General features: G+C 47.1%; 1 long non-coding RNA gene across 1 annotated transcript in view; it reads left to right on the top strand.

Annotated features, from left to right (window-relative positions):
* LOC142047681 (uncharacterized) overlaps positions 1-13,542 on the top strand; it is a 52,835-nt gene that overhangs the window by 17,335 nt on the left and 21,958 nt on the right. The window contains exon 2 of the long non-coding RNA XR_012656953.1: positions 476-4,942. This is a non-coding gene — a long non-coding RNA (uncharacterized LOC142047681). The remainder of the gene's footprint in view (positions 1-475; positions 4,943-13,542) is intronic.

The raw sequence follows: 13,542 nt of genomic DNA on the forward strand, positions 1-13,542 counted from the left end.
AGCCTGGAATGGCCAGTATTATTTTTTAGAACCCTTGCAGGCCCCCACCTCTGCACTCAAAGTGCTAGAGTAGGGAATCAGTCCTGACAGCACCTATGCCTCTTGTGACCCAAGAACCTCATAGTGCCAACCTCATGGAGGTGCAGAGCACTTACAGGGGTCTCCTATGTACTTTTGAGCTCACTAAAGCGTTGTGTGAGGTCTCTAATAAAAGCTGGTGTCACACTGGTCACTGATATCCTCACAAAACACACGTTACATACCTTGTGTAAGGAGTTGTGTGTCTACACTGAAACTATGTTCTTAAAGTCTGTTTCTAGTGACTGATCATGGGCAAAGGTGAAAAGCAGGTTTCCTGTCAGACTAGCAATGTTTATCTGGCTGGGTGTTGACATATCAATTAAGTATTGTCTAGCTCACCAGTCTGAACTGAATTCTAGTGAAAGATTGTGATACTTTTTTTTCCTCCTTGAAGTTAACAGGCAGAGGCAAACAGCAGGGGAGAGCTTGAGGTGCACTTCAAAGGCTGACTGTCATCTATTTGGGAGACAAAGAAGACACCCCCTCATTCTTCACTGTGGAAGTAAATGGACAGCCAGTTTGCTTTTTGAAAAAGGGCTCCTCAGCTGAGGTTGGTTGAAAATGCTGCAGAGCACTTTGGCTCAGATAAGCTTCTTTAGACAGGAGGTTAACCTGTTAGTTTAGTCTCTAGAAAGTGTGTGATGATTTGTATATATGGCCCAGCTTTGAGCAGGGGGTTGGACTAGATGACCTCCTGAGGTCCCTTCCAACCCTAATATTCTATAAGCATTTGTTTCCAATATTCTTACTCACTATCTCTTGAATCTCTGTTCTTTGATATTAAACTAGATGGCAGGGAATGGATCACTTGATGGATGGGGGAACTGGATGACAGGAGATGAATCACTTGATGGTTACCCTGCCCTTTGGAAGCCCCAGGGAACTATCTTATTTGCAGGGGCCTAATCCAGTAGGTGTGTTGAGGCTGCCTATTGGCTTGGGCCCATCCAAAATCTGACAGGGGGTGGGGGCAGTACCCACCTTATGTCTGTTAACCCAGTGATTAGTGCTCTTGCTTGGGATGGGGGAGACCCAGGTTCAGTTTGCTCCTCTGCCTACAGTGGAGTGAGGATTTGAAAAGAGGTCTGCCACCTGGGTTCCCTAACCACCAGTCCATAGAGCTATGCAAGCTCAGTGGCCCAAGCTTTCATCCAAGGTGGAACAGCTTAAACTCCAAAGCATGAGGCTTAATATCCCTTCCAGAACATTGATGGTCATGGCGGTACCAAGATCTCAAAGCATTTTTATACTAAGCATCAGTGAATTAAGTACTGCAACAGTCAATTCAAATCTTCATTGCAGTGTGTGTTTGAGCTAGAACTTAAACAGTGCCCTTAATTTGACTCCCATTTGCTCTCAGCTTGTGTCTGCACTTCTGCAGCTGGGAGATAGACTGGTTAGCTCTGCTCGAGTGAGTGCATCAAACAGAGCAGTGTAGGCTGGGGCAGCCCAGGTGGCAGCTCAGGACAAATACCCAGAGCCCCTGGGTAAATACTCAGGCTATTAGCCAGAGCCACAGCTCTGGTTGCGCTGCTAGTTTTAGCACTCTAGTGCCTGTCTGTCTGCCTGAGCAGGGAAGCACATTCCCAGCTGCAGTGTAAATGTACTTGCCCAAATTTCTACCTCGAGTTAAGTGCTGCTTTAAACGCCAGCTAGCTGGCCTGTCAGGAGAGGGCTGGGTTGGACCTCAGCTGCTGTTGATCCTGGAGCAGGAGTTAGTGATGCAGTGGAGATGCTGCAGCTCAAATTACAACTGGTCAACTTCTAAGCTAGTCAGCCTGTGAAGCTGAAGTGTTGCTCTGCAGTGTTTTCACTCCCACTTGAGCTAGCCTAGTTCAAGTGCAATAATTCAAATGTAATTAACTCAAGCTAACAGTTGCTGTGAAGACAAGCCCAGAGCCAATTTCCAGTGGATGAAGAGGGCCTATCAGTCTCATTACAGTGGCTGAGCTGACACTGATTTACATTGTTTCTACAGCCCCTTGGGTAGGTAAAGCACAGACTGCTAGCACTCACAGATGGGGAAACTGAGGCACAGACAGGTTACAATGACTCCATCAGGCTCACTGCGAGTCAGTGACAGAGCTAGGAATAGAAACCAGTTCTGCCTCCCAGGTCTTAGCTGATTCTCTGGGTTCTCGACCAGTCCTTTGTGATTATCAAGTGATCCCGTTAGTTAGTTTGCTAGAGAGGGCCATCAGCCAGCGACATACCTCATCACGGATGCTTGGCTGCCTGAATCTTTGTGTGAACAATGCCATCTCTGTCCTCCTAGATTACCGGCTGAGTCAGAGCCCAGTCCCTGTCACATGCTCTCCGCCCCAATGAGGTGATCAGTGAAGTGTGTGTGTGTGTGTGTGTGTGTGTGTGTGTGTGTGTGTGTGTGAAAAATGAGGCTGTGAGATTAAAGTAGGTTGGAGCTGCTGCCATCCCTCCCACCTCTGTGCTGGTGGTCCCTTTATGGTTTAACCTTGTAACTGGGAGCTGAGGGTCTTAAATGCCAGGCCCAGACAGAGGGTCCTGCTGGAATCTTGGTTAGTTTTCAGCAGAGCTTTTCGCTTTCCCTTCTCTTGGCACAAGGAAACATAGTATAGTGGTTAGAGAAGGAGACTAGACACCCTGGTGGTGGGTGCATGCAGAATATCTAAGGGATTAGGACTAGGAATCCAGAGCTTGTTTTCTGGCTCTGGGAAGGAGTGCGGTCTAGTAGTTAGAGCAAAGAGCGTGGGATCACGGGCTTCTCGGTTCTATCCTTAGCTGTCTTGCTGTGTGACCTAGAGCAAATCACATCTCTTTTCTCTCTGCTTTGGTTTCCCAGCTGCTAACAGGATACAATAACGACCTCCCTCTACAGGAGGTTGTGAAGTTTAATTAAAGTCTGTCCTGCAGCCAGACTGTCAGCGGGGAAGGACTTTAGCTGGGCAAAGGCCTTAGTAATGTGAAGTGCACTGGAAGGGAGACTAGCCACTGAGCAGCCCCGTGCAGTTTACGCCTGTGGGACCTGCTGACATTGTGGCTTTCCCGTTGTTCTGGCACCAGAGTGAGGAAACATGAACAAAGCCGGCCTTGTCTCTATTCACCAGCTAACTATACACACGAGCTGTGTAACCGTGAGCCTTGTCCACCGATGAGGTGATGGCTTCTTTTAGAAACATGTCCATCAGCTGGGCCAGTCACTCGGGTCTGCCACCCCTGCTTTCCTGCCCCAGTCAGTAGCTGGGGGTCTCAGAGGCCTTGTCTGCACTAGGATTTTTCAGGGCCTCTCTGATGTAGCCCCAGTGGTAGAGGGTCAGTGTAGACCGGACATTTGCAGCCATTGATGTTTTTACCAGCATCACCAGTGCCTAACCCTGCTCTGGTGACATGATGGCACAAAATGTCTGTGTCCGATTAGTTCCTCCACCACAGCTACCACTGGTCCAGCTGCATCCCCAGCAGGTTTCCTGAGAAAGTCCAGTGCAGACACATGACTATGTAGAATGAGTTGTGCTTCCTGTGTGCATGAGGCATGTTTGCTTGTGTAGTATTGTTAACATCCTTCCTCACTCGCGCTGCACGGGCAGGGGAATGTACTTCAGCCCGTGGCTCTGCACTCTTATCATGCTGAGTGTCACAGCCGTGAGGCTTGAGGCAGGGCTCTAAGGCTCTAAGATGGATTAAGACAAGGGCAGGATTGCTATTTGAACTGAAGCCATTGCTGTCCGCTGAATAATCAGGTGGAGCTGAAAATCACAGAAGCTGATTGAGTGAATTGAGCAGCCAGATGCCAGATAAATCCTCTGGATGAGTTACCAGAATACAGGGTTTGGTGATCTAAGGCAGGCTGGACGGAATTTCTGCGGTCTGGTCTGCACTTAAGTTACACCAGTCTATCTGTGTCCCCTGAAAGGGTGGTCTTTACTCATACAATTATACCAGTAAAAGCCTTAATATGGGTTCACTTATACAGGTATCAAGGTGCTTTGTACCGGTAATGATTCTCCACAGAGAATCCTGCTGCCTCCTAGAGTCCTGGCTCTATGCTGGGAGTCCTGCTGCACCAAGGCTCTGGACTCCTGGCTGGGAGCCCAACTGCACCCCAGGCTCTTGGCTCCCCACTCCTCTCCAGGAACATGGCAGCCAACAGGACTCCAGGTGCAGATCTCCCACCAGAGGTGAGAAGCCCGGGGTGGCTTCCCCCAGCTCCTGGCTGGGAGGGGAGAAGGTCAGAAGCCCTGGAGGAAGCTGGGCTCCTGGTAGGGAGATGCACAGAACTGAAAGCCCTGACTCTCAGCACCCCACACTGCCCCTCTTCAGTCTGTGGAAGCACTCTTATGAAGGGTTTTAGTCCATGAAAGCTTATGTCCAAATAGATTTGTTAGTCTCTAAGATGCCACAAGGACTCCTCATTGTTTTTGCTGATATAGTCTAACACAACTATCTCTCTGAACTCTTAGTAAGGACAGAAGGAGAGTAGAGTGGACATCTGCCACTGCAGTAATTATCAAATGTAATAATGTACTGTCATGGTATAATTCCCCACTCTGAACCTTAGCGTCCAAAAGATGGGGTACCAGCATGAATTCCTCTAAGCTTGATTACCAGCTTAGAACCTGTAGTGCTGCTACTAACCAGGAATTCCAGTGCCTGGTACACTCTGGTCCCCCCAAAACTTGCCCGGCAAACCCCAAGACTCAGACCCTCTGGATCTTGCCACAAGGAAAGTAAACCCTTTCCCCCACCGTTGCCTCTCCCAGGCTTCCCCTCCCTGGGTTACCCTGGAAGACACTTTTGATTTCAAACTCCTGAAATCTTTAACTGAGAGGAAAATGCACCTTTCCCCTCCTTCTCTTTCCCCTCCAGACTCTCCCTGAGAGAGACAGTAATCCTAACAGAGAGAGAAATTAGCCTCTCTCTCCCCTTCCCTCCTTTCTCCCCCAATTCCCTGGTGAATCCAGGACCCGTTCTCCTAGGGTCTCACCCAGAATAAAAAAAAAAATCAGGTTCTTAAACAAGAAACTTTTAATTAAAGAGAGAAAACAGTAAAATTATTTTGTAAATTTAAGATGGATAGGTACAGGGTCTTTCAGCTTATGACACTGGGAATACCTCCCAGCCTAAGTATACAAGTACAAATTAAATCTTTCAGCAAATACAAATCTGAACTCTCCCCAGCCAAATACACATTTGCAAATAAAGAAACAAACATAAGCCTAACTCGCCTTATTTACCTAGTACTCACTGTTCTGAACTTATAGAGCCTGTATTCAGAGAGATTGGAGAGAAACCTGGTTGCACATCTGTGTCCCTCTCAGCACCCAGAGAGAACAACCAAATTCTAACAGCACACACACAAACTTCCCTCCCTCAAGATTAAAAGTATCCTGTCCCCTCATTGGTCCTCTGGTCAGGTGACAGCCAGGCTTACTGAACTTGTTAACCCTTTACAGTCAAAAGAGATATAAAGTACTTCTGTTCTATTAACTCCTACTATCTGTTTATGACATGTACCTTGACTTAAGATTGTACAGTAGACCTGCCCTCAGTTTCAGAAAGATAACAGGCTCAGTGAAGATAAGATTGCCCATTAGCACCTCGTTAAGGAAATGCTCTGAGCTCTGAAGGTGGCCGGATCCCCTCCAAAGTGGTGAACCAGCTGGATCAATGGCCCAGAATGTATTTATAGGTGGAGCCGACTGAAAATGGTGTTCAAGGAGAAATACTGATTTAAAATCGTATTTGATCTTGTATCTCCACTAGAAGCATACAGTGCAGCTCTAGGCATTAAAATTCTTCCTTTTGTTGCATCCATGCTAACGTACTTTGTCTGGCTTCTCCGGTCATTCCTCCATCCTTATTCCCCTGCAGGAAGCCTCACTGATCAACCATACATTCCCATTGTAGCAGTGTAAAACAGTAACTCCATATCAGTCAGATTATCTTGGGCCTTTGACCTCACTCCTCTTACTTCAGGAACAACTTTACACAGCACCTGAGCATATTGCTCTGACCTTGCCTAGGACTGTTCTGTCCATGGTATCTAATGTACCTAAATCTAAAGAGAAATAGTAAAAACAGTGATTTCTGTCTATGGTATCCATGCCATGGTATCCATGCCATGGTTTCCAATCTGTCCTTGTTGGATGAGGGGTTTAGCCTCGGCCAATACGCTAGGGGGTAGCAAAATCTTTACCTTTCTACCTGTAAAAATGACTCTCAGTAAATGCAGTGTTCTCAGCTGAAACATTTGAGTGACGCTTTTTACTGACGAATCGCAATCCAAATATGCTTAAGTGCAGCTGCACGTTTCTCCCATACTTCAGTTGGTGCTGCTCCAAAGGACAAGTGCATTAGGGAATGGAGTGTGGTTTGACAGAAGGGCCATAGGCAGCAGAATTCCTAAATCATGTAATTTCTTCTATCCAAATATCACTTAAGTGGTGCCCTAAGTCAATCCCTTCCTCAAGTTGGAGCAGGGCATCTCATACTCAGTGGTACAACACTTCTCCAAACTGGAGCTGCTAGGGAGCAGACCCCAACACTGATTTATATAAATGCTATACACTAAGTACACCATCTAAAGCAGACTTCTGTGCCATAGGCCTTCCTGTGGGTCCAGGAGGTCCCCCTGGAGGAGTCTGATTCAATGTAAACATCTGACACATATAACCCTGCTCCCATCTGTTTCGTGGTGTTTTATGGGAATTAGATTAGCTCTCTGAGCTAAAGAAAGACATGGGCAATTTAATAATATTGGATCTAAATAATAAATACATGATTGTATAACAAAAGAAATTGCATGTGCAGGAATGTTCAAAGAGACCTGCAGCCAATCATACCTTCTGCTCAAGGATCTCAATGACTATAGGGGATCTTGAATATATATTAAGGTAAAGAACTGCCTGGCTGGATGCCTACACAGAGCTGGCGAAGTGTTGTCAAAGTGGCCTGTTCCAGCTTGTTGCTTCTTCAGCATCTCTCTCTGCTTTAGATTGTCCAAAGTCCTGGTGAGGAACCAAAGACTGAATCTTCCAGGATTCAGATTCCAAGGCCAGAAGGGACCATTCTAAGCATTTAGTCTGACCTCCTGTAGAACACAGGCCATAGAACTTCCCCCAAATAATTCCTTTTGCACTAGTGCACATCAGTGATGGAGAATCCACCCCGACCCTTGGCAAACTGTCCAGTGGCTAATAGCCCTCAGTGTATATGACATGGGGTCAGAAGAACCTCACTGGTTGTCATAGGGATCCAGTGGGATGTGGTGAGTGACCAGTGAGGGTGGTAGAGAGGACTTTTGAACTGGTCATCAGGTGAGTCCTCTTCCTGCCCCTCCATTCTCTGACATGTACCGTTGAGAGAGTCAGTCATCATAATTTCTATACCAGTGGTTTGTGCCTTCTTTTAGCGCTCAACTGTCACCCATCACTGCTTCAGACGTGCTGGTGGAAGACTTTGAACATCCTCAAGGTTTTGAACTTTTGTCCTCCTGTAATCTGCGTCTTTACTGTATTCTGGAAACTGATTAACCTAGCAGCTTCCATCCCTGGAAGGAAATGTTCCTCCAGCTGTTAAATATTCACTCACCATTACATACAGAATAGAAATGACAGCCAGCCAGGCTACCGGTGCATGTAAAGCGGATTTTCTCTCACATCAAACACAAGTAAAAATGGCACCACAAATCAGCTGCAGCCAGGTACTGCAGGGTGCCCAGCAAATATTAACCTCCAAATTCTGTCTGCCATGACAGCCCAAGGGCCAGATCGTCAGCTAGTGTAAATCAGCACAGTGCTGTTACTTCACTGGAGCTGTACCAATTCACACCAGATGAGGATTTGGCCCCAAATTTATAAGCTTTCTGGTTCCTCCTTTCAGATGCTCCCCTTGGCACTCCATGCAGACACCTTGGTTCCAACATATATTTTCAAGGACCAGCAAGTGCTGCATTCCTAATAATCTGGCATTTCTAGGTTCCACAAACCCAGTGCTTGCAAAAAGCACTTTATGTAGGACATCTCTGACTGTTGCACTAGCCCCAGCACAGCTACTGAACGCCTAAGGTAGACATGGTACAGGTGTTTATCATAGAATCATCATTCTATGAACTTACTGAGTAACCAGCGTCAATTTTTGTAACACCCTGGGCTTCTCAGAGCAGCCTCACATCCAAGGGCTGAGTGGGCCTGAGCCTGCTCCACTCGTAGGTGCTGATGAGAGCCCAGCCTGATCAAACCAGTCTGCTCGCTCCTCATTGCTAATAGTCAGCCAGGTGATTTTCCTGTGTCCTCCGGCTCTCTTTTATTCCTTGCGCTGCCAGAATAGAATTTCATTTATTAACTTCTTGAGCAGCAAAAATATATTCCATTGTGCTGCATTAATCCTCAGGCCAATCCCACACCAGCACACGAGAGGTGGAGGCTGCGCTCAAGTGAGCTTCCCAGGGCCCTGGGCAGTGGAAATTTCTCAAGCGCCGCTCATTAACTAAAGAGATGGCAGTTATGTAAGGGTCCCATGAGGGAGGCAGGAATGTGGGCAGCCTTCGTTCAATGAAGAGGTTAGACGCGCATCACTGAATTTGACGGGCCTGGGAGAAAGTCCCGAAACCTTTGCTTGTTCTAGGACTTAACCAGGAAAGGTTTAGCTATAAAACCTTAATGCCCTGCCAGTAGTGCGTGGGCCTGTGGTGTCAGCTTTATGGATTGGCCTTGGAAGTTTACATGGTTGATAAATAGAGGCAGCTCTTTGGTAATATACAGCAGTCACATGGAGAATAAAACCTGCAGCAGGCCTTTCAAAAGCAGGACAGTGGGTTGGGGGTGAGGCTTAGGGGGGTCCTTCTTTTCTAGGCCACTTCCTGCAGTTCTCTTCTTATTTTGGCTGCCACCTCTCCCCCTGTGGTTTAGTGAAAATAGGATCCTGATCTGGCCCAAAACTAAGCCCCCAACCAAAGACATTTTTCAGTTACAGAATCAAACCAATCTTTAGTTCTTTCCCTCCTTATCTGAGCCTGAACTGGAATCATTTCTCTGACCTCCCCAAAAAACACTGGAATTTTGGCTCCTGGCTTTACATCATTCCTGTTTTGGGGTGAAACGAAACCCCAGCTGATGAGATTTTGCAGAATGAACCCCAACCAGTCCCAATTTCACTGTCACTTTTTACCATGCATCCATCAGGCCCCAAAACATAGACACAGAATAACCTGTTTCAGTCTATTCAGCTTGTTTGGTAGGGCAGTGATGTTTATCTGGCAGCACCCCAGAAGCCTCAAGATATAGGGACCAGCACCCCTGACAAACAGTGAGGGGGACCCAAGGGCCAGAAAATTAGCAGGGATGAGGGATCTAGCTAATAGGCCCCACGAAAGAGAAAAAAAATGTAAGTGGCAGGGGTTGGCTGGGGGAACCGGTGCTTGGAGAATGGCAGCAGGTGCTGGGTTGTGTGAGCAGCATCAGCCCAAGTTCATTCCACAGTCATTGATCTGGGCTGAGTTTTGAGGTTGCCACAGAACTAGAAATGCACCCATGTTTGGGGTGGGTTTAGAATCGGCATGATTAATGATGCCCCTGTAGCATACCCTGCTTGTGGTGAGAGAGCAGTACTGACAGAGGTGCCAGATGATATCTGCTTAGGTTGTTTCTTTGTTTCCCAGTGGCAGTAACTCAGTAGCAAATCTGTTGGACTGAGTGGACAATTTCCATGTGGAATTACATTACTGGCAGGATGGGCTGTCAGACTGTATTTTTGGTGAGGGTGGTGATGGGGAGACGTGCAGTTGACAGAGGTCAAACACATCCACTCTCCTTAACCGGAGAGCATCACCACAGCTGGAGGAATTGCCTGCAGTACTTGTAGCACAGAGCCTTGCTGCTAAGTTGTTCCTCTTCATGTGTAATCATCTCTGATTTTGTAAGCTAAACAGGCCTGGGCCTGGTTAGTACTTTGCTGGAAGACCCCATGGTGGTCACTCTAATTCAGTAGAAAACTGGTGGCCTCCATGGGTGCTGGTGCCTCTGGAAGCACATTCGTTCAGAAAAGGAAAGATATTAAGACAATGGTCACAAGGGTCATTAAAAGTGCTATGGAGTTTTGGGCACGAGTAGGAGTATTTAGTCCTGGTTTTCTTGTAAGATTCCTATTTGGCTGATTGAATTCTTCTTCTCTAAAACTCCTCCTGTGGAGTCCATTGGATACAGACGCAGCCCAAAGGTGGCTACATTTGGATGCTGAGTGGTTCTGTAAGATAATACTCTGAACATATGTAGTGCTTTACACGTTCAAAGTGCTGTACAATACTTCTTCACGAGGCAGGCAGGTGTTACTATCAATCCAATGTTACTGATGGAGAAACTGAGGCAGGGGCAAAGTGACTTGGCAAAGGGCATACAGCAAGTCAACAGAAGAGCCAGGATTAGAAACTGGGACTTCGTGACTCCCTGTTCTGTGCTTACCTCTCCAACTTCCACTGCCTAATACTCAGTAGAGTCCTTCGGGGTTCGCCCGAACAAATGCTGCTAGGTAAATGAACAGGTTGTACTCAATTATTTACAGGGAGATTTAATTATTCATCCCATCCTTATAATTTGATCTCCATATAAATCTGCTGGGGGGCAGAGATGAGATCCCTGCGCAATAGGAACAAGTAAGTCCATTTACCGTGACCTGATTTCCTCCTGCTGGGAAGCTGCCTTGAGCTGGGACAGTTTGTACTTTGCCGCTCCCTGCAGCTGATTGAGTAACCAGATTAGTCTCCCTAAAAGCAGAGACTGGAGCAGCCAGATTAAAATGATACAGATATGCAAATGACATTGATTTTCACAGTTAGCCTCCCAAGCTGTTATTCTGGGTACAGAGCCATTTCCTTATCAGAAAGTACATTCCTAATAGAAGCCTTTATGAGCCAACCAGGGAATATTTTAAACCTACCTTTGGCATTTCAAGGCTAACTCAATTTCCCCTAGTCTCAAGATGAAATATTAACTTCTGTATTGGGTGCAAAGGCCCCAGCAGGCTGTAAAGCAGCAATCTTGCAGGGAGAATGAGAAGACAGGCTGCAGGGCGGAGAAAGGGAGAAGCTGCACAGGGGCCAGCAGCTTTCAGTCTAGTTTAAGGTCTTGCACTTTTTCTTTTCTCTGTGTCGGCAGGGGTGAGAGGTCACAGATGGGTGATACCCACCTAGGGTGGCCCTTTCTGGGGAGGATTTAATTCCTTAGGACTTGTGTTATGAGATCCTTGGATGACCAGCTTTATGCACCTGCAGAATTATTACGCTGGGCTTCCTGGGGTTTTTTGGTAGATATTGCCAAGCTTAACTAGCCCTGTGCCTATAATGTGAGGTGAGCAGAAGAATCGTAGATGAGTGACACAAAACTGAGATGTCCAGGCCCCAGGATACTGTGTTGAGTAATGCCAAACTGAAGTGGCCCTGTGCTGGTGTTCTCAAAGCAAAGGGATATCCTATGGGTGATGCCAAACTGATGAGACCCCGTGTTGTGAGGCTGGGAGGGTCATGCAGGTGACCTCATTTATACCCCGACTGACACTGCGCTTCTGTGTAGCAAACCTCACAAGTGCCTTCTGAGCTGGGCAGGGATTACTACTAGCCTGGTCCATAGAAGGGACACAGAAACGAAGAGAGGCGATGTTACTTGGGCAAGGTCACACAGTGGCAGAACTCAGCATGGAACCCAGGCGTCCTGATTCCCGGGTCCCTTGATCTAACCACTAGACCAGTTGCTTCTCTGAATTTTATGGAAATAGCCAATACACAGCATGCGCTTGAAGCTGGTTTTATCAATGCTGGGAGAAGAGCTCTGGGGACACTAAGTCTGGGCTGTGTTAGGCTCTGAGGGCTTTCTGTGCAAGCTTGATTGAAAGTGTTCTCTACTGATTCATTGGTGCCCCACAGCGCCTTCACGATGGCTCGGCTGCCATGAAGAACCAGCCTTTGTTCAGTGTGTATTTCAACAGCTGGTGTTGGTGATAGATCTAATTTGCAGGTACTGACCTACTGCGCAGCTAGCCAGGCACCACCTAAAGGTTCAAAGGAAGCCCACTGGGCCTCTTGAAAATGAGTACAGAGAGTTTATAATGGGGGATGAGTTGTTCAATGGTTACTTTGTCCCTGTCTTTAAGGAGGCAGCAGAGGAGCGCTTCCTCAGGGAAGTCAATAACTGGCAAGCTAAGCAGTGAACAAACACCCGAGCTGGTTCTAAACAGGTTCGCTGCACTGAAAGTGGAAAATGCACCACATCCTGGTAACACCCACCCACAAAATGAGAAGAACAAAATCGGTTAATTTTTAATGGACGTTTAACACGCTGTCTAAAAGGAGGGAATGCTGGTTGGTAGTTAGAGATGGGAGGGCCAGGACTCCAGGGATATGTCTACACAGCTGCTGGAAAGTGTCATTCCCATCTCAAGTAGATGCCCTGCTTTACGTTTGTTCTATCTAACACCTAAAAATGGCTGTGTGGCCAAGCCGGCACGACAGTGGGCTGGGCTAGTCACCTGATTACATAGCCAGGAAGCTGAGCAGGATTGTCCTCTGGCCATGAGTTCAAACCACTGCCCATGCTGCTGCTGACACATGGTGGTTTTTTTAGCCGTGTTCAAGCTAGCGCCTGGCGTGTATATGTCTACCCAAGCTGGGAACTACACCTTCCAGTGGCTTCAAAGATACACCTGCTGTGAGGTTATAAACTCAATTTGATGAATCTTGTAGACTTAGAATTTCCACAAGCGAGATCAGCAGCTGAGGTGAAGAGCCTTGGCTGGGAGAGGGTGTTGGTTTGGGGTAGGGTGACCAGATGTTTATAGGGTCAGTCCCAATTTTTGGGTCTTTTTCTTATATAGGATCCTATTACCCCCCAACCCCCATCCCGATTTTTCACGTTTACTGTCTGGTCACCTTAGTTTGGGGAGAGAACTGTTTTACGAGCACAGGGCAGAGGAAAACCAAATTGTTCATGCTGGAAATGGGAGTATAGGGAGATATTAAAAACAAGGCCTGCAGGCAATGCTAAACCTGGTGACAAAGCACATAACGAGGGACAGACAGTACAATCGGATTCCAAAGGATTTGGGCTGTTTGGAGGATTAAGCAGCATATGAAAAATACAGTTCAGCCTAGACCAATAGTCAGTAAGTAGCCTGTGGGCAAGGGATTAATGTCTAGGGGATATGTGGTGAATACAATACAGCACATGGTAAGTTTGAGTAGTGCTTTGGGTACGAGCTGTATGCCTCAATGGTTTATGGAGTTAGTACAGTGAGGACACTGCAACTACCAATCCACAGCACAGAAGCAGTGAAAAAGGTTGAGCAGACAGTATGATACGAGCAAAGGAGAGCATACAGAGCAAATTAGCTGATGGTGTTACTGATCCGGGGCCCATCTGCAAGACTGGATAGGACATGCTGGGTCACGGATTGGGTGGAGGGGAGTGTAGAAGGAAGGTATGGAACAAGGCCTGCAGC

The sequence above is a fragment of the Chelonoidis abingdonii genome, chromosome 1, assembly GCF_003597395.2.
Source record: "Chelonoidis abingdonii isolate Lonesome George chromosome 1, CheloAbing_2.0, whole genome shotgun sequence".
In the NCBI taxonomy this organism is placed as follows: domain Eukaryota; kingdom Metazoa; phylum Chordata; order Testudines; family Testudinidae; genus Chelonoidis; species Chelonoidis abingdonii.